Raw genomic sequence first — 20,036 nt, forward strand, 5'->3', positions numbered from 1 at the left:
AGCAGTGAACTCAAAATGAAGTTGTCTGGTTTTGGCAACAAAGTATTCTGCATTTAGCAAAGGCATATGTTTCAAACTCAAATGACTTCACTTCAAATTAAAGCAAAAAAATGTTTTGAAGTGTAGTCATTTGATAATCGTTTGCTTTAAAATAAGCAACATATTTCTATCTAATGGGATCCACATCTTTAACAAGCGAACCAACAGTGTGACAAACAAAAAACAACCTGCTCTTTAAATATAATTCCAAAATAAATTACATCTAGCTCTTGTTGTTGTTGTTGTTGTGCTCTGTTTTCCTTTTTTGGCCGCCTGTAGAACTCCTACAATTTTTTCATTGCTACAATGACAAATGCTATGAGAAAAGACCTGGTCCACTGCCAGAAATCTACTCTAGACTTCAGTATATGTTTCTGCTTTCAAGAGTCAATTGTTTTCCTTCTCTCCCAGGGGCCACTAGCTACCTTATTACCAGAAAGAATGACCCCTTGACAGCGAAACTGAGATCCAGAAACTCAACAAAATTGTAACCCCTCCAGTGGCATCAGAATTCTAATCAACAGCAGAGGGTCTGGAAGACAAATGTATATAAGGCCACCATATTAGAAAGTGGCTTCTCTACTTGCAAAGAAACCTATTTCTCTTTGGTTTCTTTTGATATTTTTATTACCCCCTTTCTTGTAACCTTTTCATTGCTAGCGTTCTTAAGGCAGAAGGGTTTTCACAGCATGGGAATTATCTGTGCTCAGCTTACATAGTTTGCTGCCTATTCCTCCTCTTGCAATCTATTTTGCCAAGCGTACAACTAGACATGGGAGCCCCCTAGTCATTACTGATTTTTTTCTCTTGTTCAGCTTAACTCATTAGCAGAACAATTATTCCATCAGTATCTTTATTGCCCTGTAAGAAACACGGGTACAGAGTCTCCAGCCTTGAAACTGCAGTGAAGAATGAGCTCGGTATATTAAGGTGAACCTTACAGAGAATGCACCTTGCACTTGCAAGGGCATGCACTGAAATAGTGCCATACGATAATATTTCTCAAGTATAATTATTGCTGAAAGTATTCAACTTATTTGCTGCATCCTTTTGCCTCTAAATTGCATAAATGTTTCTTGAAAATGTTAGCCTACTTTAAGAAAAATCTCAGCGTGAGTTTAAAAGTTTGAAAAGTGCCTTTTTCTTACGATTTTATTACGAGGATTACCTGACACGTGTGTTAGAAGGAATTTTTTTTAAGAACATCCAGCCAAATGGTAGAAAACAAAGTACCTGTGAACCAAAGCATTGCTCCCAGAGCTTCTGCCATCTTACTACCTTCAAGCAGCAATTAGGAAATACTTCAGATCACTGTTGGAGAAAGTTTCTCAAGATACAGAAGGATAAAAATATCTAAAAACCAGTCAAAAGCAGTCAGTGTGGCAGAACACAAGCACACAAAACCTCACCACCTTAAACAGACATTTGGGTAAATGCAGGAATTTGCAGACACAGGAGTCTTCAAACTTCATCAGGGTCTGAGATGCAAAAAACCCAGCAACAGCGTTCTGCTGAACACGCACTGGGAAGAACATGAGAAGGACAAGAAAGCGTGAAGTCAAAAAAAGAAACATTTTTGATATACCTTTCTCAGACAGAAGTCATCCCATTTTACAAACAACAAAATAAAAGGTATTAGACCCCTGCGTGATCCCTGGAAGGAGCAGCAGATGGCCAGCCTCGCACCTCCAGAACGGGAGCAGCACAAATAGCAGTAATGTGATTTTTTTCCCGCGCTGTCCTACCAACAAGATGTCACAGTAATGCAGAGAAAGCGCCGTGTGCTTTGGCTTTCCCTGCTGAGGCACAACAGTTCTGCTACAGACAGGCGAGAGGGAGGAGGTTGTCAAAAGGGCTCTTCTGCCCTAGAAACCGGGCTGCAATCTCTGGCAAGGGCAGCTGAAGTAACGTTTTGATTTTTAGGTCAGTAAGCTCTGTGCGACTGAGCTCTTCCCTTGTCGACAGTCATACTATGGGGAGGGTCGCTTTGCACGTGTGTTTCGCCCCTGTAAATCTAATCGCAGGATCGAGGCCTTAATTAATAATCAAAAGGGGAAAATGGATAAGTGCATCTTTTGGCACTTGTGTCCAAAAACATGCTGCCTCTTATTGTCTTACTACACGTTAGGTCACGTCTTTTTAATTTCTATTCAAAAGCCCGGAAGCAAGTTACACAGATTGCTTACAGGTATAGGTACCATACATTAAAAATAACATGCTGAAATAATGCTGTCAAAGTACGAGACCTACCTGACTGATGGAATATTCTTCTAAAAAAGGCAGCTCTGAGCTTCCCTTAAACAGAATGAAGGAAAATGTAAAGATAATAATGAACAAGAAAGTAGCTTCTTCTGCCAGACCCATCAAGTTAAATGGCTCTTTGTATTGTTCAAAGCATGTACACTATTGTGTTTTGTGGCAGAGGGTAAAGAGAGGGAACTTTCAGTGATGTTTTGATGAGACAACAAATAAAAATAATATTTTGACAGAGAGCTCATCCTATTAAAAAAAAGAAAAAGAAAAAAAGCCGCATTTCTCCAGCTCAAACAGAAATCCCCTTAACATGAAGAATATTGAGGTTGCATGTAGAGCCTTCCAGTAACACTTAAAGGAAATGTGCCATTCGCAACAGAACATGCAGCATGACTAAAGACCCTAAGTGCCTGGCATCATTTGAGCTTAGTTTTAAATACCTATGATAGACATTTTTGGAATATGTTTCCTGAAAGTGGTGTCAAGGATTTACTTCAGCATTAGCTTGCGCATGCTGATAGGTTGAACTGGTGCTCATATACCCAATAACTACAAAAAGGATTAGTTTCTGTGTACTTACCAAGTTGGGGGGGTGGGGGGTGGGGGGGGGGGTGTATTTTTTTTTTTTTTATGCCAGTATTGGGATTTATTTGCCCTCCTGATGAAACATTTACCTCACTCTGCCTCATCAATATTAACCTCACAGATCAACAGATCTTCATATCGACAGAATAGAGAAGTCAATATCTCCTTATTATTATTTAATAAGTATTTCATTGTCAGTAACTGAGTGAGAACAAACATCTGTGCAGTATAATGGCATGGACTTTAATTTTGCAAGGTTACTGTCTTGCATATGTTTGACAGAAGAAAGCTAACCCATAGTAAAAATCCCCGAGTAATATCAGCGTATAAAATGACAACATGTTGAAGGACATTTAAATTGAACAAAACAGGGTGTTTTCTTAGTCCCAGTTTTGATATACAAATGTTGGATGTGTTTTACTGTGGCTTCTGACTATGATTGATAGGAGATGCATCAATTTCAAGGTTTGTGAATTTAAGTAAATTGTTGTCAGTGGTATCACTTCTTCTTTTTTGTATTTTTTTTTCAAATTATCTCCTTACAGAGAATAGTGTATTACAAATTGAGACAGGATATACATAAAGCATCAATTTAGCTTGAATATCCACTTACAATAGTAAAAAGAAAATAGTTGTGATAAGAATGTGAGTACATCAGAGTTGTTCAGAAAACTCCAGAGTATTTAAAAAAAACAGCGCTTATGCTTTTCCTTCTAAATAATCTGTGCTGCTTCTGTTTGGAAAATACTTTGCCTGCCTTTCCATTCAAGGGAAAAATATAATATTTATTTTCAAAAAAAAAAAAGTAGTAGTAGATCTTAGAGACTTTTTTATCTTTGTCCTCAGAATAGAACTCCATTAAATTATACATTAGGAAAGCAAAACAAAACAAAACAAAGCACCCAAACCTGTATCAACTCTTTGCAACCTGTGAGGAGTTTATTAACCCTTCATTGCTTAGTGGTAATGCTTTATTTGCCTGAAAAGCCCAAAGAGCTTCCTTTAAAACTGACAGTGTTTAAACATCAAACAGCAAAGCTTGCTATAGTCCCACTACCTTCAGAAATTAGCTGTATCTGATTTTAAACTAATTTTCCCTAGACCACTTCTTATCTGATAACATCTGACTTAGGATCTGGTGAAATGCACAGATACTTTTTATTATGTTTTCCAACACACGGTCATGACTCGTTTCCACGTATAAGCGTGTTGTGTCTATGTATCTACATGCCTGTCTATACGTATAAAGCAATGTATATGCTATTTGTGTGTGGGTTTGGTTTTAACATCAGATTCTATAAATGACTAAAGATACTATCTTCATTTTACTGTTCTCTAAAAGGGGCAACACGGAATGGATTCTGTAAATCTAACTATACATGTTGCTGATTAAAAGCTGATGGTAACAGTTAATATACAAGGGGACAGACTAGTTTTTCTTCTAACATTTTTTTGAGGGGAAAAAAAAAAATGAAAATTAGACAGAAAAGAGCACTTCCAGATGTGACTGTATAGAGCTTGATTTGAAGCACTTTTGTTATCTCCTTAATAATGCATGTAAGAATGCTCATGTGAAATGTTATGTTAAAACTCAGTCCTAGTAGATATTTGCGCTTATGAATTGATTCCTTATCCATATTTTATGGAGAAATAGCTCAGCACTGGATTACAGCACATTATTTTCCATACTCCTTATTAGACTCTGCATATCTCTCTACTGTGCCTCCAGGCTTAAATTAAAAACAAAACTTAAGTAAAATTTAAAGAGACAACATTCAGAAACTTCTTTTTTTACAAAGCTTCTGAAAGTTCATAATTATTTTTGTCCCTAATAGGCCTGCCTTTGAAATAATTTGATGGCTGGGTTTGGAAATCCACTTGGAAAGATCTGGCATCCCATAGCCATTAAGGGGAGTATATATCACAAAAATGATTTTGCATATAAATAATGGTATACAGGATTTGGCTTAAATTGTCTGCTTTCATTTGATTTTTTTTCCTCTAAGATAATTTGGAGGGAGGCAGGAAGATCAAATTGAACACAGTTTGGAAATGAAACTTGGATAATTGAGCTAAGTAGGTTGAACTTGCCAGTCACCTGTGACCTCCTCCTAGTTACACATCATTTCAAATAGCTAAAATGAGAGGGCCTGAGTAGAGCTGTGCAACATAAATAGAGCAACTGGAGTTTCACTCTGGGACCACGTTATCCCTCGTAATCCGCTTGCTTCTTTTTTATTTAAGATGGAGGGACCTTTCTCACTGCCTTGAGAAGGTGCTGGGCCACCCGGTGTGTTCAGGGAACGTGGTGGAGAGTAGGACAGGCACTCCGGGAGGGTCACCATGCAGGGTGGTGTGGGAACAAAACAGCACTGAACCTGTAACAGATGAAAAATCGAAGATTCACAAGTAAACCAGAGCTCACGCGTGGTAAGATCTCCTTTACAGACTGCTACAACTGAAAGTTTGCGGTCGTCCCTGTGTGTGAACCTAATATTTTGCTGTTCGTTTCAAAGCGATTATTCAGAACACCTTGGCAGCTGAACCCTCCGTGCTTTCAGGATAATTATTTCTAATCGTGATTGGCAATAATAGTAATTGCCATATTCAGCCAGCACCCAGCTGTAACGATTTTTCTTTATTATTATTATTTGGGTTAACAATCGCCACCGACAACAATGTCTCCCGACCCTCCTCTCCATCCCCCAAATACAGAGGGAAATGAGTAACAGTGCTCTGCAGCAACCTTCGGGTGGGCCGCTTTCGCTCTCCCTTCCCCACCCCGTGGGCTGGAGGGGTGAGAAGAGGGTGGCCGTCCGGCGTGGGGGGCCGGGTCCCTGCCGGGGGGGGGCTGGTGTGAGGGGACAGGGGCGAGCCGGGCTGCCGCAGCCTTCTCCCCCCCCCACACACACCCCCGGCGGAGCAGGGGCTGAAGCCGCGGCTGTAACGAGCCTCTTAATAAACCTCCGGGTCGATGATGCATCGCTCGCTAGTGAATCTTCGCGGGTTTATTTATTTTAACTAAATCGCCCAAATGGATCGCAGCTCCGTGTTGACTCTGGCGAGGGGCGAGGCGGGGAGCCGGGGGCCAAGGGGGGCCGGCGGAGCTGACAGGTCGCCCGGGGTCTGCGGCGTTTCGTGCTTACAGCGACTCTCCGCAGCTGCACACCGCCCGCTCCGGGAAAGGTGTCCCCCCCCTCGCCCCGGTGATCGCCCTTCCTCCTCCTCCTCCTCCTCCTCCTCCGCCCTGCCCGGTTGCAGCCGCCCTTGTAAGAGAGAGCCGAGCGCAGGCACCGGCCGGAGCGGGGCGGCCCCAGCCATGGGGCATCCCTCGGCCAGGCCGCCCGGTGCCCCCGCCGAGCCCCGCTGCTTGCGGGGAAGGCTGCGGGGGGCGGGGGAGGAAGGGAAAGGCGAAGGAAGAGTGTTTGAAGCCGAGGGAAAAGGTGGCCCGCCTAGGGGATTTCTAAAGTTGACGGTCATTGGAAAGAGGCAGGCGGGGGTCAGGGCTTTCCCTGCCGGGACCGGAGGGGTGAGCCCCCCTGCGCTCCTGGGGCGCGGGACCCCACCTCTGTGGAAAGGGGCAGCTTCGCAGGGAACAGCCGCCGGCCGCCTTCACGACCCCCGTGGGTAACGCTGACGGTAAAGCCAGCCCAGCGCTTCTCCTGACCGCTGAACCTAGCAGCAGAACCGCGCTTCTCGTGTTTATTCACATTCACATCAGAGCAGAAGTTTGGTCCACGGCGATGCGGGGGGCTTGGGGTGTCACCCCGAGCCCACGGGTGTGCTGGTCTCGCACGGCCACCGCGCCCAGCCTGCCGGGAGCACAGTGCCCGCCTGCCGGGTGCCTGAAGCTTTCGGGTGCCTGCCGGGTAAACACAGTAAACTCCCCTAGGTTAAAAGCAGCCTCCGGATTTTAAAACCTCAGGCGCACGTTGCAGCCCAGCTCCAGCAAGAGCGGTGCCGCTGACCTTCCCCAGCGGGCGCCGTACCTGCTCTTTGTCACCTCTTCGGCATCCCCGCAGCCTCAGCCCTCCCCCGGTCCTGGCGCACGACACCCCCCTCCCCGAGGCTGCCGCCACCGCCGCGCTCCGCCGGGAGCGGGGGGGGCCAGGCGAGGCCGCAGGCCGGGCCACCGGGCGCCTCCGCACCGCTGCCGGGGGGCGCCGGGCCCCGGTGCCGGGCAGGGGCGGGCAGGGGCGGGCAGCCCGGCAGCCACGCACCGCTGCCCGCCGCCCCCCTCCGGGGATGCTGCTCCCTGACGTCAGATGTTTGCTCAGTCTTTTGTTCAGTTAAAAATAGTTTCACGCAGCAGCTCACCTGCCTTGGGTGGCGGCTCTTCATGGGCTGCGTCAGGGAAACGTTTTCTGGCGAAATCAATCATTTCCTTCTCCCTCGGATCTGTGATCTCCGCACCTAAATTAATTATATCAGCAAGCAGGAAACTGCCTCGCAGTCTTCCAAAACCAGTATTTTGCTGCCTGAAACACATGGTAACAGGAAAGTTTCTTTGTAATCTAGCTGTAACAGAGCTGTGTTGTCAAAGCTAGGTATTTCTTACTGCGACCCGCTGAAGTATATATACTGCCAAATATTATCATTCCTCCGGTAGTCTTTATTTTTTATTTTTTCCCTTTGCGTCTCATTCATGGCCGTTACTGTGTTGTACTTGCAATTGCATTTTAACCTAGTAAAATAATTACTTTGTAGCGGATTACTTGCAGCAGACATTTATTCTTCTCCCGATTCTATGGAGTTATTAAAAAGTAATGGGTGCCAAGACAATCAAGGAATATTTCCTAATTAAAGAGGAAAAATGGAACTGTCACCATTTTCCACTGTTTGTGGGCCGCTTCACGTGCTCAGCTTACACTTTTACATCACACACACGTACATAGTATATGTGTACGGTGCATATGCATACGCGTACACACACGCTCACGCTCACACCTATACCACAGTGCTTTCCTTATTTCTCACAGAGATTAAAGAATAACTTGAAATCGAAGCCAAATGAATCGACAGGAAAATTTATCACTTTTTTTCCACTTTATTTTGTTCCCATGTTATCATGAAATTCCGAGTCTTTAGCTAGGTGGGCGACTAAAGATCCCCTGCATGGTGTCCTATCATCATCATCATCCCGCTTCTATAGTTGACGGGGCTGAAGTTTGTCAACAACTCGGTAACCTTATTTTATTGTTGTGTGTGCGTGGGATACATATCTCTCACACGAGTGGATCTATCGGATCTATATAGCGTGCGTATAATTTTATAGTTTATCTTAGCCGAACTGCTCCTGGGTGACAAATCTCTCCGTCGCAGAGAGCACCGTCCTCATTTCAATACTATTCCGTTCTCGGAGCGCGCATGGTAATTCTTTACAACGAAATTGCTTCCCCTCTGGTTCCTATATTTTAATTTAGTAAAGGACTGATTAGCTGTGGCTTTAAAAGGGCCAGGTCTGCGCTGGCTCGCAGCGTCACCTCTCACCTCTCCGCAGCCCCGGGCTGGGGTCACTGCGGGGCCGCGGCGGGGGAGCGGGCAGCGCGGCTCCGGCTCCGGCTCCGGTTCCCGCTCCCTCCGCGCCTACCTGCGCGCCCCGCGCAGCGCCCCGCGCAGCGCCCCGCGCCGCTGCCGAGCCTGCCTCCGGGAGCAAATCCCCGGTCCCCCCCGGCGGAGGGGGAAGAGCAGCCCGCCCGCCTCTGCCTCTGGTACACCGCTGCTGAGCTGAATCATCGCGGAAACAACAGGAAGATGCAGCTCTGCTAGGCGAAAAGAATTGTTTGGTTTATTTTAATTTGCATCACCCTGGTTTAATGGCACCCTTTCTTTTGGCTTCGAGGGAGGGAGGGGAGGAGGAGGGCCGGCCGGGGTGCATCGTGCTGTTTAAAGGCTTCGTGTAAAGTTCCACATTTTTAAGGAATAACTTCAAAAACCTGTGTTTGATTCTATTCAGACCTGTGCCCCAGCTCACATCGATTTGTGGATTCACTGAAGGTGTAAAGATCCGTTGATAACATTTCAGGTCGAGTGTCCTTAAATCAGCAGATTCTCCCTTCTCTGCCAAATCCTGGAAACAGTTTAACAAGGGGGGGGGGGGGGGGGGGGGGGGGGGAAAGTAATTTATTTTTCAGCTGTAAAAATGTATTTCAAAGAGGGATGAGATTCTAACAGGAAAGACTACAATAAAAATCACAGGTCGCTTCTGAAAAGGTTTCACTCCCAGCAAATGCTTCGAGTATGTCGGATCCTCATAAAATTATACTATAGACTTTATTCTGACGATTATTGGGAAAACACGCGATGCATACAAAAATACGAGCAAGAAAGAGTAAAAATGAATTTATTTTCAGATATGAATAGTGAAAGGTGCGAGTACGTTTTTAAGAGTTTTGAGCTTTATCAAATGATCGATGCAGATAAAGGCAAACACCGAATATTCAGGAAAATACAATTAATTTTAAGAAGTTACCTTTCATTGACTGTACCGGTGCATTTACAGAGCTGGTGCGGAGCCATCGCTTTGTTTATTTTTCTAATGTCTACCCAAATTCCAGCAATCCACAGAGCAGTAACAGCTTTTTCCATGTGTTTATCATCGAGGTTGCAACAGGATTCGCCTCAATTGTTCTGCCTTTCTTGTGTTTTCCTTTCTTCCCTTTTCTGCATTTCCCAGTTACATTCGCTTTGGTTGCAAAAATAAACAGCGGAGTTTTTAACAGCAATTTGAGATGATAATGGTTACTGATCCCATTCTTTCCATCATAATCTTCAAGTGGTTTAAGATTAATGATAGGAGGTGTTTTAGCAAGGAGTGTGGGTTCTCTTCTCCAAAGACCATCGCTATGATAATTTACTTAAGATGTTGACAAGACTGTCAGTAAGGCTAATTTTTTATTAAGCTGCGCTGTAGCAACTGTAGTAAGCATTTGTTGTTGGTATTTAAGCACATCGTATTTTTGAATGTCTTCCTATAAATATTGTTATTTGGTCTCTGCCTGATGGATTTGCAATTGAGATGATTCCCCTTGCCTTTGTTTCAAGCAAGGTATCTTCTGGTATTCTGATAAATATTCTCTTCCACCCTCCCCCATTCCCTTACACGTACGTGTTTTTAAAAGAAAATAAATTTGAGCAACTGCTGTCTTAGTCCAGCAAGCCAGATCTTCCGCAAAGCATTGTTTTGGCTGGACTCTATCTAGGCACAGCCTTGAACCAACGGGACTAGACGCAGGTTTGAGTGTTGCTTTTGTGTGGGGGTTTTTGGTTTTGGTTTTGTTGGGGTTTTTTTTGTTTCCCCAAATGCGTAAAATAACCCTTTAAACCATAAATATGCAACTGTAGTACCCCGGTGTACAAAGAGGCTGGGGTGCCTCTTTAAACGCGGGCGATTTATGATCGTATTGGCGACTCCCGAGCAGAGTTCCGCCTTTGCTACCCATCCCCGGCACCCCGACCTGCCCCGGCCGGAACGGGTGCTCTCTGCGGGCGGCGGCAGCAGCGCTCCTCCCGCCCCGCTCCCCGGCCCGCCGCTCTTCCCGCGGGGTCGCGGCCGGGGTCGGGCCGGGTTCCCAGCGCCGCGGAGCCGCGCCGGGCTCTCCGCACCCCGCGCTCCTGCCCGGCCGCTTCCCCCTCGCCTCCCCGGAGCCCCCGGCGGGCAGCAGGCGTGGGCCCGGCGGAGCCTGCCTGGGGAGCGGGATCGGTGCGGGGACGGCGGGCCGACGCGCGTGTGTGCGCGCAGGACGGCGGAGGCAGCGCGGAACAGCCTGCTCTCTCTGAGGGGAAAAAGTCTGGGGTGAAATGGCAGCAGATCGGTTGAATTTACCCTTCTGTCGTGTTCTCAATAAACGTGAAACCGTGGGCTTACCTATAAATTACCGGGGTCACGTGACACCCATTTGGCAGTGGTTTATTGCCCTTCTCGCTCCCCCAGTTGCTTTGCTCCGCGCCTGCGGCCAGGCGTGCGGGGGGGGGGGCCGTGCGGGGCGCCTTGCAGCCGGGGCGCAGGGAGCCAAGTTTGGGTGGCGGCCCCCCGGAGCACCGCCCGTCCTGCCGCAGGGCCCGGGGACGGGCAGGGGCGCGCTGCCCCCGCGGGGCAGGCGTGGGGCCGGCGGGGCTGCCCGTCCGCCCCCTCCGCGCTGCCAAGCGAGACGCAAAGTAAACGGCGGGGGCTACAAAAGCGTGTTTATCCTCCTTATCGGCCTCCCCTCTCTGCGCTATCAGCAGCCCTGCGCTCTTAAAGAAAGGAAAGGGACAGTTTTGTAAACAGTTTATATTACGCTCTTCCCAGGCCGAAAGGCAGGCGCGGGGGCACGCTTCCTTGTAACGTGCGCTTCCCACGCGGGAGTGGGAGTGGGCGCGGGCCTCTGCCTGCGCGCCCCGTGCGCGGCGCATTTAACCTCCCCGGCGCGCAGGGAAGCGCGCAGCGCGGGCGGAGGGCGCCTCCGCGGCGGCGCCAGGCGCGGCCAGCAGGGGGCGCTCCGACGTTGCGCCTGGGAGCCCGTGCCGCCGCGCCGCGCGCCCGCCCACGGACACGCGTATAAACACACACGCGTGTACACACGCACGCACACGCGCGCACACACACACCCCCCCATCACAGCATCACACCCCTCCGTCCAGGTGTGCGTGTAACCCGGCGCTGGACGCCCCGTGCGCGCACCGCGCCGCACGGGTGTCCCCGTGCCTCAGTCCGTGCGTGTGCGTGTGTGTACTACACATTATGCAACTTATTAAATACAACGATGAATTGTCAACATTTTTTTCGCCTGTTAGTTCCGCTGATCCGGGCAGGATTTATTTTCCGATCTCGGGTCCCGGAGCTATAACGCGTGATTTCTTTGCCTTAAATAAAATTGGTCAAATGTTGACAACCTTTAAGCCAATCTAACACTCAAGATTACTGATGGGAAACTAATGAGAAAATATCAGATCGTCCGGCCTGGGGGCTCCTAATTAAATCTTAGCTGATTGAAAAATAAAAGCGGGTTCGGGGGCGTGGGGGAGGAGGGAAGAAGCTCCGGGCTGAACTTTAGCTCTCATTTTACGTGATATTTCCCCAACCCACCCCTCCCTCCGCTCTTCCCCCCTCCCTCTTAAAAAAGCCTAATGTTATTTCGCCGGTTATTTCGAGAGATCCGAACGCGACTATCATTCCTTGCCCGGTAAATATTAAGGCCTTTAAGCAACGTGATTTAACTAATTAGAAAATTTACATCATTAAGTCTCAGGGAGAGAAAAAAGGAGAAACAAATCTGTCAGTCATTTTAAAAGAGACAGGCCCTATTGAAGTGTGAAGAAATCGGCTCTAATTCAAAAAGGCAATCGGGCAGAAAAAGCCCTCAACATTACCCTGCTAGTTATTAATCAGAAGGGGTTTCCCCCCCTCTCCTTCCCTGCAATGGCAAGAGCTGAAGCACATCGTTAGTTTCTCCCAAAGCTACCGCACAGTTTCCATTCAGTTTTTTTGCCACTCGTCCATGTCCCATATTAATAGAGAGTATTTGTCCATTCAAGGCTCATAGATTTGAAAATGTTTCCGAATTGAGGAGCGGGAGCCGCAGGAAAAGGGGGAAAAAAAAAAAAAAAAAAAAAAAAAAAAAAAAAAAAAGTAAGGCTCCCGGACTCCTCACCTCCGCCTCAGCCAAATACAAGGGCTGCGCTGCCCCGTCCCCCGCCCCCATTAAAGCGAGGTCCTAAAGTAAACCTGCCCGGTGAGAACTGGATTATGGCTTTGTTTTTCTCCCTTGCCCTGCATTTCTAAACACAGACACAAGCCTGAGAGTGGAAAGCTCCCCCCAACCCCCCTCCTCCCCCCCCCCCCCTTTTTTTTTTTTTTTTTTTCCAAGGACTAGCTGTGTTTTGTGCCACGCACCAGACTCAGGCAGAACAATATAAAACTTCAGTGAAAATCCGAGAGATCGGATTACTAATGTCGGGTCGTTAACGAAGTGATGCGGGACGCTGATTGCCGGCGCAGCGAGCGGGAGGAGGAGTTGGTGGCCCCCGGTTTCGGGAGCGCAGCTGGGGTGGCTGCACGGGGAGCTCAGAGAGGGGGAGAAATGAAGTAGCTTGGTCCAAACCACAGAGAGTGTTACATGTCTCTCTCGCTTTCTCTGTCTCTCAAACGCGCTCTCTAATCCTCCCCTTCCAACTGTTCACAGTGGACTATAGCATAAATAATAAATACATCCTACTCCGCGTTTTCTCTCTCCTAATCTCGAAGAATCTGACAGTCGCTTTAATCAAAGGAGTTTGCACTGGTTCTTCACGGAGCTAATTTAAGGAATTTTAAACACGCTTCGGACAAAAACAGGCGACAGGGGCCTATTTCTGATCTCACGTCCCAGGGACGAACTGTCCTGCGGCTCGAAGAATTAACCCCGTGTAAATGGGTTCAGGATCAGCCTCCTGATGGAGGTTTTACTTGGCAGTAACCTGTAAAGACAAAATACTTGGGGGGGGACGGACGGGACGGGGGACCGAAAGGCCCCTCTGCCAGCCCTATTCCGGCTTCCATTTACGTCCCAGCGTTAACTTGTACTCATCTCTGTAAGCAGATGCTTACAGAAACGTAAGGTCTGCAACCAGGACCGGACATACCGCTTTACTAGCGCTACGTCTCCTTAAAGAAAGGTGGTTTGAGCAGCGCCGCACGGTGTGCGCCGGGCGGGCGGGCAGCTCCTTGTCCCCCGCCCGGCGAGCTCCGGGCGCGGTACCCAGCCCAACCCGCCGGCAGCCGACCCGCATCCCTCCGCTCAGCCCCGCTCCGAGTTTTCGAAGATGGGGGGGGGGGGGGGGGGGGGGGAAGGCTTTTTTTTTTTCGAAACACGTGCTCCTAAATTGAAACATTTCTCCGTTCCTCCGTAAAACCAGCTGAATGTTCGCCTCTGCGCCCTGTGGAAACACGGTAAGACACACTTATCTGCCAAAGGGAGAGGAGCCGATCGCCAGTATGAAATGGAGAGGGGAGGGTAGAAGGAATAGCCTTGACTCCCCCGCCCCCTTTGCATCAGTTTGTCTTGCACTTACTCAAAATGATTGAGTTTTCTGAAGAAGGCCCTTTAGAGAGAGAACAAAACCAACAACAACCTCTTCCCCCCAAAAAAACAACATGAATATCAACCTGTCCACTGGAAGGGCTTCGGAGCTTAGAGGCATTACAATAAAATTTACGGCGTCCTTAACAACTCCCAAGTAAAAGCATTAAAATTCCCTTTAATTGAGAAAACATTGATTTTTAACTCCGGGAAGAACGAACCCGTAATTTAATTGCAAACTTTCACCGACAGAGCAGCATCTCAGGGAGGCCACATTCCATCTTTAATAGAGCCACTTTATGAAGTGATAAAAACAAAGAAAACCTGACAAACAGAGAGACTGTTGCAATTGCGAAAGAAAAGTTATTTGCCTTCCCTTTCCCTCTTCGCAGCTCCAAACTATCGTACTCTTCCCTCCTCCTTCTCCCCCCCACCCCCCCCCAAAACAAAACACAAGTGTAAAAGCAAAGGATTTGGGATCGAGGGGAGAAGCAGTAGTTCGTATTCTAAATAACGATTTGCCTTTACCAGGCAAGGAGTATGCCTCCTTATTCCTCTTAAACCAAGAGGTTTAAGGGAGCATTTTCACAAAATGGTAGCCTCTTTTAAAAAGAAAACTAATCGGATAAAATTTCCTTACTTTCCCTTTTTTTGTTAAAACAAAAATCATTGCTAAAGGGAAAGGAAAGGGAAATCCCACCCTCGCTTTCTATCTTATTTCTGTATCGGTTTTTGGTATTATAGGAGAGTAAAGAAGTTTTTGTTTGGTGGTTTTTCATTGATCAGTCACTCTGAGCTAATGTAATTATCCTCATCAATAGAAGGCTGCAGAGAGAATCATTATGTGGGTGACATTGATAAATGATCACCCAAGAGCTGCCTTTTCTCTTGGGCACCCCCACATATGACCCTCCCACATACACAAGGTAGCCATAGAAACACCTTGAGATCCTCAAACACTGCTGCAAATGGGAGAATACAGAGAAAGCGAGAGAAAACCAACTTCACACACTTTGTGTCCCTGCTGAAGCCTCCCTCCCATAGCACGGAGCCACCGAGCCGGGCTCCCCTCTGCCGCCCAGCCCCGCGGGCGCGCAGCCCCGGCCCCGATCCCTCTCACGGCACCCCATTAAGTATGGGGGGGGGGGGGGGTGTGGTGAGGAAATGGGGCTTGTTTCTTTTTTTCCTCTCTCTCTCTCTGTATTTTGGTTGGGTTTTTTTTGTGGGTGTGGGTGGGGGGGGGGGGTTCTTTCTCTGGAAGAGTTAAGCAATGAGGTTGCACGCACCATATGGATGCACTGCTCTTTCTCTACGTGCATTGTGGAACCCTCTAGTTTGGAAGTCGCTCTTTGAGATGCGCAGCTACAATATCCACCCCCCTCCCCAGTAATGCGTCCTATGGTTAATGGTTAAACCCGAATTATTACCAGCGATTTTTTTAGTCACAGGACTATACAAGAAGATTCTGTATTTCTTACTAAGGCAAAGATTAATTTTTTTTTTTTTTTCCGGCCGCAGACCCCCTTTTTATGTAAGCAAATTCTAAAATATTGAGAGCAGTAATTGATTCATAATGATCCATAAATCGATGTGAGGAAGGGGCCGAGGGTGTTTTTATTTATTTTATTCCTAAAGCTGCAAGTAAAGTAGCTTTGACACCGTGTGGGGATGAAGGGGAGGAGTTGTTTAGCTGTGCGGGGTCATCCATCATCACTGTCGCAGAGACTCTGCCCAGAGGAGCAACCTCCCTTCTGTCTGTCTCTTTCTCGCCACCAAAACTATTAATATTAAAATCTGCCCGCAAACCTCCCCCCCACCCCCCTCTAATCTCGCAACGTCCTTCTCAGCTCAAAGATGTTGGGTTTCCCCAGCCTGGGAGCGGACTCTCTCTTCCGCAGCGCCGTCGGGTTTTATTTTCCCCGAAGTGCTGTCAGACGAGTTAAAAAACCCGGCCCCGTTTCCTCTCGACTGAACCCAGGGACGTGGCAGGGGAGACTTGTAGGGCGGAGACACCCTCCCGCACAGCGGAGCCCTCTCCTGCCCCTCCACGCAGCGCGGGGAAAGGATTTGGGGGTTTTTCCGGGCTCCGCGGGGTTTCCTCCCAGTACACGCACCAGGGGTGCGGATCGGGCCCCGCAAAGGCGACTCCGGGAGACCCTCGGCCCCTCGGGAAGCCACGGGAGCTGCCGGAGCGATGGGCAAAACCCGCCGGCGGCACCGGCCGGGAGAGCGGGTCCAGCTCGTGCCGCCGCCGCACCCCTTCCCCTGCCCGGCCCCGGCCCCTCCCGGCCCCCCGTCCCTCGCAAACCTGGTCTGGGGCAATTTTCTCTCCCTCGCTCTCTCTGCGGCTATGAGTGAAAGGGGGGTGGGGGGTGGGGGGTAAGCGCCTGGCTCCCCCCGGCATCTCCTCTTCGGCCCGGCGGTGCCCGCTCGCCGCGGCGGGCAGGGCTCGGGCGGCCGCGCTGGCGGAGGTGCGCTTCCCTCCTCTCTTCGCCTTAAAGGCAGGAAAATCTGGAAGAAAAATCCCTCGTTTGTGATGACTACAACTCCCAGCCCAGACCCGCTCGGAGAAATGGAAATTTGGGATTATAAACATGTGTGTGTGTAAACAAAAGGTGTTTCTTCTGTTACCCTTCGTTTCCCACAGCATAAGCAATTTTTATTCAGACTAGAGTATTTTCTTTAACACTATACCGCTGTCAAAACATTATTCCCGTTTTGGTTGCTTTTGACAGCTGAGCAGTTCTTAAAAATACCAAAATCGGAACCTTCCATGCTAAACAGTAAATCTCAGATGGAGAAATCTCTGCACGTTATTGTACCTTAGATTTCAGCAACGCATCTCACGGAGAGCAGAGCCCAAAAAGGGGGGGGAAAGAAAGAAAATAAAAGACAACACAGCAATGCAAATATTTAGTTCATTATAAAAATACAATAATCTACTATGAATAAATTTTTCCCTGTCCTTCTGCCAGTGCGAGGACGTTTTCTGACATTTCTCCTCAAATTGTAAAGAAAAGATCTGCAAGGAAATAAAGTACTGATTAAAAAAGAAAAGAAAGAAAAAAAAAAAAAAAAGAAGCCTCCCTCTCAAAGTGCTAACACAAACAATCTTGCCTTCCTATTTTCCTCATCCACTATAACCAGAGAATTTGGAAATGGGAACCCGGGGTGTGCTCTTCTTACGCGAGTGAAGGGTCGATGTGATTTTAACCGGGACAGAGAGCATCAAAGCCAAGCGGGGAATTATCATCCTTTAAATTTCATACGAGTGCCTCAAGAAGACGCCCACAAAGCAGGACCCGATTGCTAAATAAATCCTCACACCCATTCTACTGGCATACTCCCTTCTACCGCCAGCAGCGTGGGTCCATTTACTCAGCTCAGAAATTAAACATTAACTACGAGGCTGAGCCTCTTTCCACATTCCAAAGGTAAAAGTTGTCAGTCAAAGTTTTTAATAACACCCTGGCCCATTGGAATGAGGAGGAGGAGGAGGAAGGAGGAGAAGGGTTACAAATTTACAGATGTTGAAGTCGGTAACGTTTGTTTCCTAGAAAGTTAAGGCAATTACAAGCCCTTTCCCACTCCCCTCCTCCCAGAAATAAAGCCAGAGCTTTCTCCGGCTCTTCGGGCCCCATCCTGCTCCCACTGACTTCACAGCGAAAGGCGGCTGTTGCTAACAATGCTGATGTCTTCCCAGTTCAAACTCTCCTTTAGTTGCTTCAAAATGCCACAAGCTTTTGTTTAAGTAAAACCAAACCCTCACCCATGATTCTGCACTATCTATTTATATACAAAATGTCAAATTAACATTTTCCCTCATTAGTTGATGGTCTTTTTTTTTTTTTTCCCCCTTCTGAAAACAACCGAAGACAAGAAAAAGCAGTAAAACCATCTCAAAAGCTAGATTATGCAATCCTCACACAAGTAAAGCCCTCATTAAACTCAAAGCTGCTTTTCTCCTCCTAGAACTTCCAAACCTACTCCTGCGTTACAACCCTTCTTCACTTCTGAGCTAAATAGCCGGAGTTGAGGTCTGTGGTGTTTATGGATGCACATACACATACACTTAACACATATGGCTGACTGGTCTCCTCTCTGGGCCTTCACAACTCACACCCAGTTTCTATGTTATTAGGAGATAGTACAGATATTAAGACACAGCTTCTGAAATGCAAGCTGGTGAAAGCACATTTCAAATTTTGTTTAATCTGGCATAAATATAATATTGATAATCAGCAGAAATATATGACCTCAGATGTTCTTTTATCCAATTATTCTGTTAATGCTGCTGATAAGCTTGTTTCTGATTTTTCCAACCTTTCTTCTCAATGTTGGTAAGAAATGTATTTGAGACATCTCTCCCGATAACTTCATTCAGTCTCTCCTAAGCATGATTAAAAACACAAAAGCCTAACAAAAAATCAAAAATGAAATATTTATTACCGCATTTTGTGACTTAACACCTTTTTTTTTCTTTTTAAAACATAACGTCACAGTCCTCATACAAGTATTTTAATGTAAATTTTGACAAAGCTTAAAGGTAACAGCATTTTCTTCTAGTGAGGAACACGTGCTGAGAAAGGAAGAATTCATGGACATACAATACCAATTCCACAGCAGATCTGATACTAGCAAAAACATTCTTTTTTTTTTTTCAATTGAGGTAAACACATAGAATATCTAACATGAAACAATTAATAGACCGAACTCTGTACGAAGTTTGTTACAGTATTCTCTTGCTTTTTTTTCCCAAGCTTTGAGTTCATGATAAAGTCCTAGGTTTGGTGCAAAGACCGTTAGTAACTTCTTTCATTGAGGAAAGCTGCCCAACTTTTAGTTTTGTTTTGTCCAAAGCCAAGGCTCAGAACTACTGGAAGAAGCTCCTGCTCTGTCTGTTCTGTCTTTTAAATCTTCACCTGCAAGCTCTTTGAAGAAGAGTCCCAAAAAAAAAAAAAAATAGATTGGGGAGGAATGGGGAGAGACTTAATGAAGCACAAACTATAAAGATCTGTTTGAAACTAAAGGACACATTTTATGAAGGAACAAAACGAGGGAATGGCAAGGCCTTCTTGGAACAGTCTTCTGAGTGATGAGAGACCCAGCAAGACTTTTCGTCTTCATCTCCAGGGTAGTTCTTTTCTCACTGGCCAAAACAGGTCTTTCATGGATAGTGACTTCACTGCTGAACCAAAACAGTCATTCTTTTGGGAACAACACACATAGTGTGGAAAACAAGGATTTTTTTTCTTCTAAAACTATTTGAGGCAACGTAACGGAGTGATCAACAGAAATGTACAAGTTAACTTAGTTCCTATGTTTATACTACAGTAGTTATAACTCTTGGAGTCTTTTTTTTTTTCCAGAGGATCTGTACATGGACATATTCATTTCAGTGAGCCCATGATTTCACATTTGTGTTCTTGTTTCGTTGGTCCTCTGTTGTTGATGAAAAATGACAAAAAGTAAAAAATAATCACAGCTGTCTGGAATTTCGTATTAAGTGTCAACATCTGGTCAAAGTTCAAAAGTCTTAAAATAGTTTTTGTTTTTGTTTTGTATCTTTTTTTGTTTGTTTTTCCCTTGAGTTCCCTTATACTATTGGGCATGAATGTCCATAACCTGTCCACCAACATTGGGGTCTACAGAATTTAACATTGTGGGGCTCTGTGCTGACATGGTCATTCCAGGGTGGGTAGGGGGTCCTCCGTGCATCATCATGGCTGGGTGATGGGGGTGACTTGGCAAATATGAATGGATTGGGGGTCCATGTCTTAACTGAGTAGGGTGTGGGGTCATCTGGGGAGGAGTGTAACTTGGCTGTGCCATACTCATACCCATAGGACCACCCTGAGATACGTAGTCCCCTGGCATGCCTTGCAAACCTAGACAAAAAGGGGGGAAAAAAAAAAGCAGGTCAGATTCCTCAACGTTTTTACAATTTACCCATCTAAAATGAACAGGAAAAACAACAGACACTGCAAATCTTCCATCTAAAATTAGCTGCAGATTCTTGCCAATGTTTGCAGACATTCAAATTCTAGTTTGCATTTAATTTGATCATTCAGCAGGATAATGCACATAACAGAACTAAATATTGAGCGCAACTGAGTATCA

The 20,036-nt window shown here is 46.8% G+C and overlaps 1 protein-coding gene across 6 annotated transcripts in view; it reads right to left on the reverse strand.

Annotated features, from left to right (window-relative positions):
- Positions 1-18,418: 18,418 nt before the first annotated feature.
- The window catches only part of MEIS2 (Meis homeobox 2), a 175,884-nt gene continuing 174,266 nt past the window's right edge, over positions 18,419-20,036 (reverse strand). For all 6 annotated transcript variants that reach the window (XM_075754105.1, XM_075754102.1, XM_075754100.1 and 3 more), the window contains exon 13: positions 18,419-19,804. The gene's annotated coding sequence lies outside the window, so the exon portion shown is untranslated. The remainder of the gene's footprint in view (positions 19,805-20,036) is intronic.

This window comes from Balearica regulorum, chromosome 5 (assembly GCF_011004875.1).
Source record: "Balearica regulorum gibbericeps isolate bBalReg1 chromosome 5, bBalReg1.pri, whole genome shotgun sequence".
Classification (NCBI taxonomy): domain Eukaryota; kingdom Metazoa; phylum Chordata; class Aves; order Gruiformes; family Gruidae; genus Balearica; species Balearica regulorum.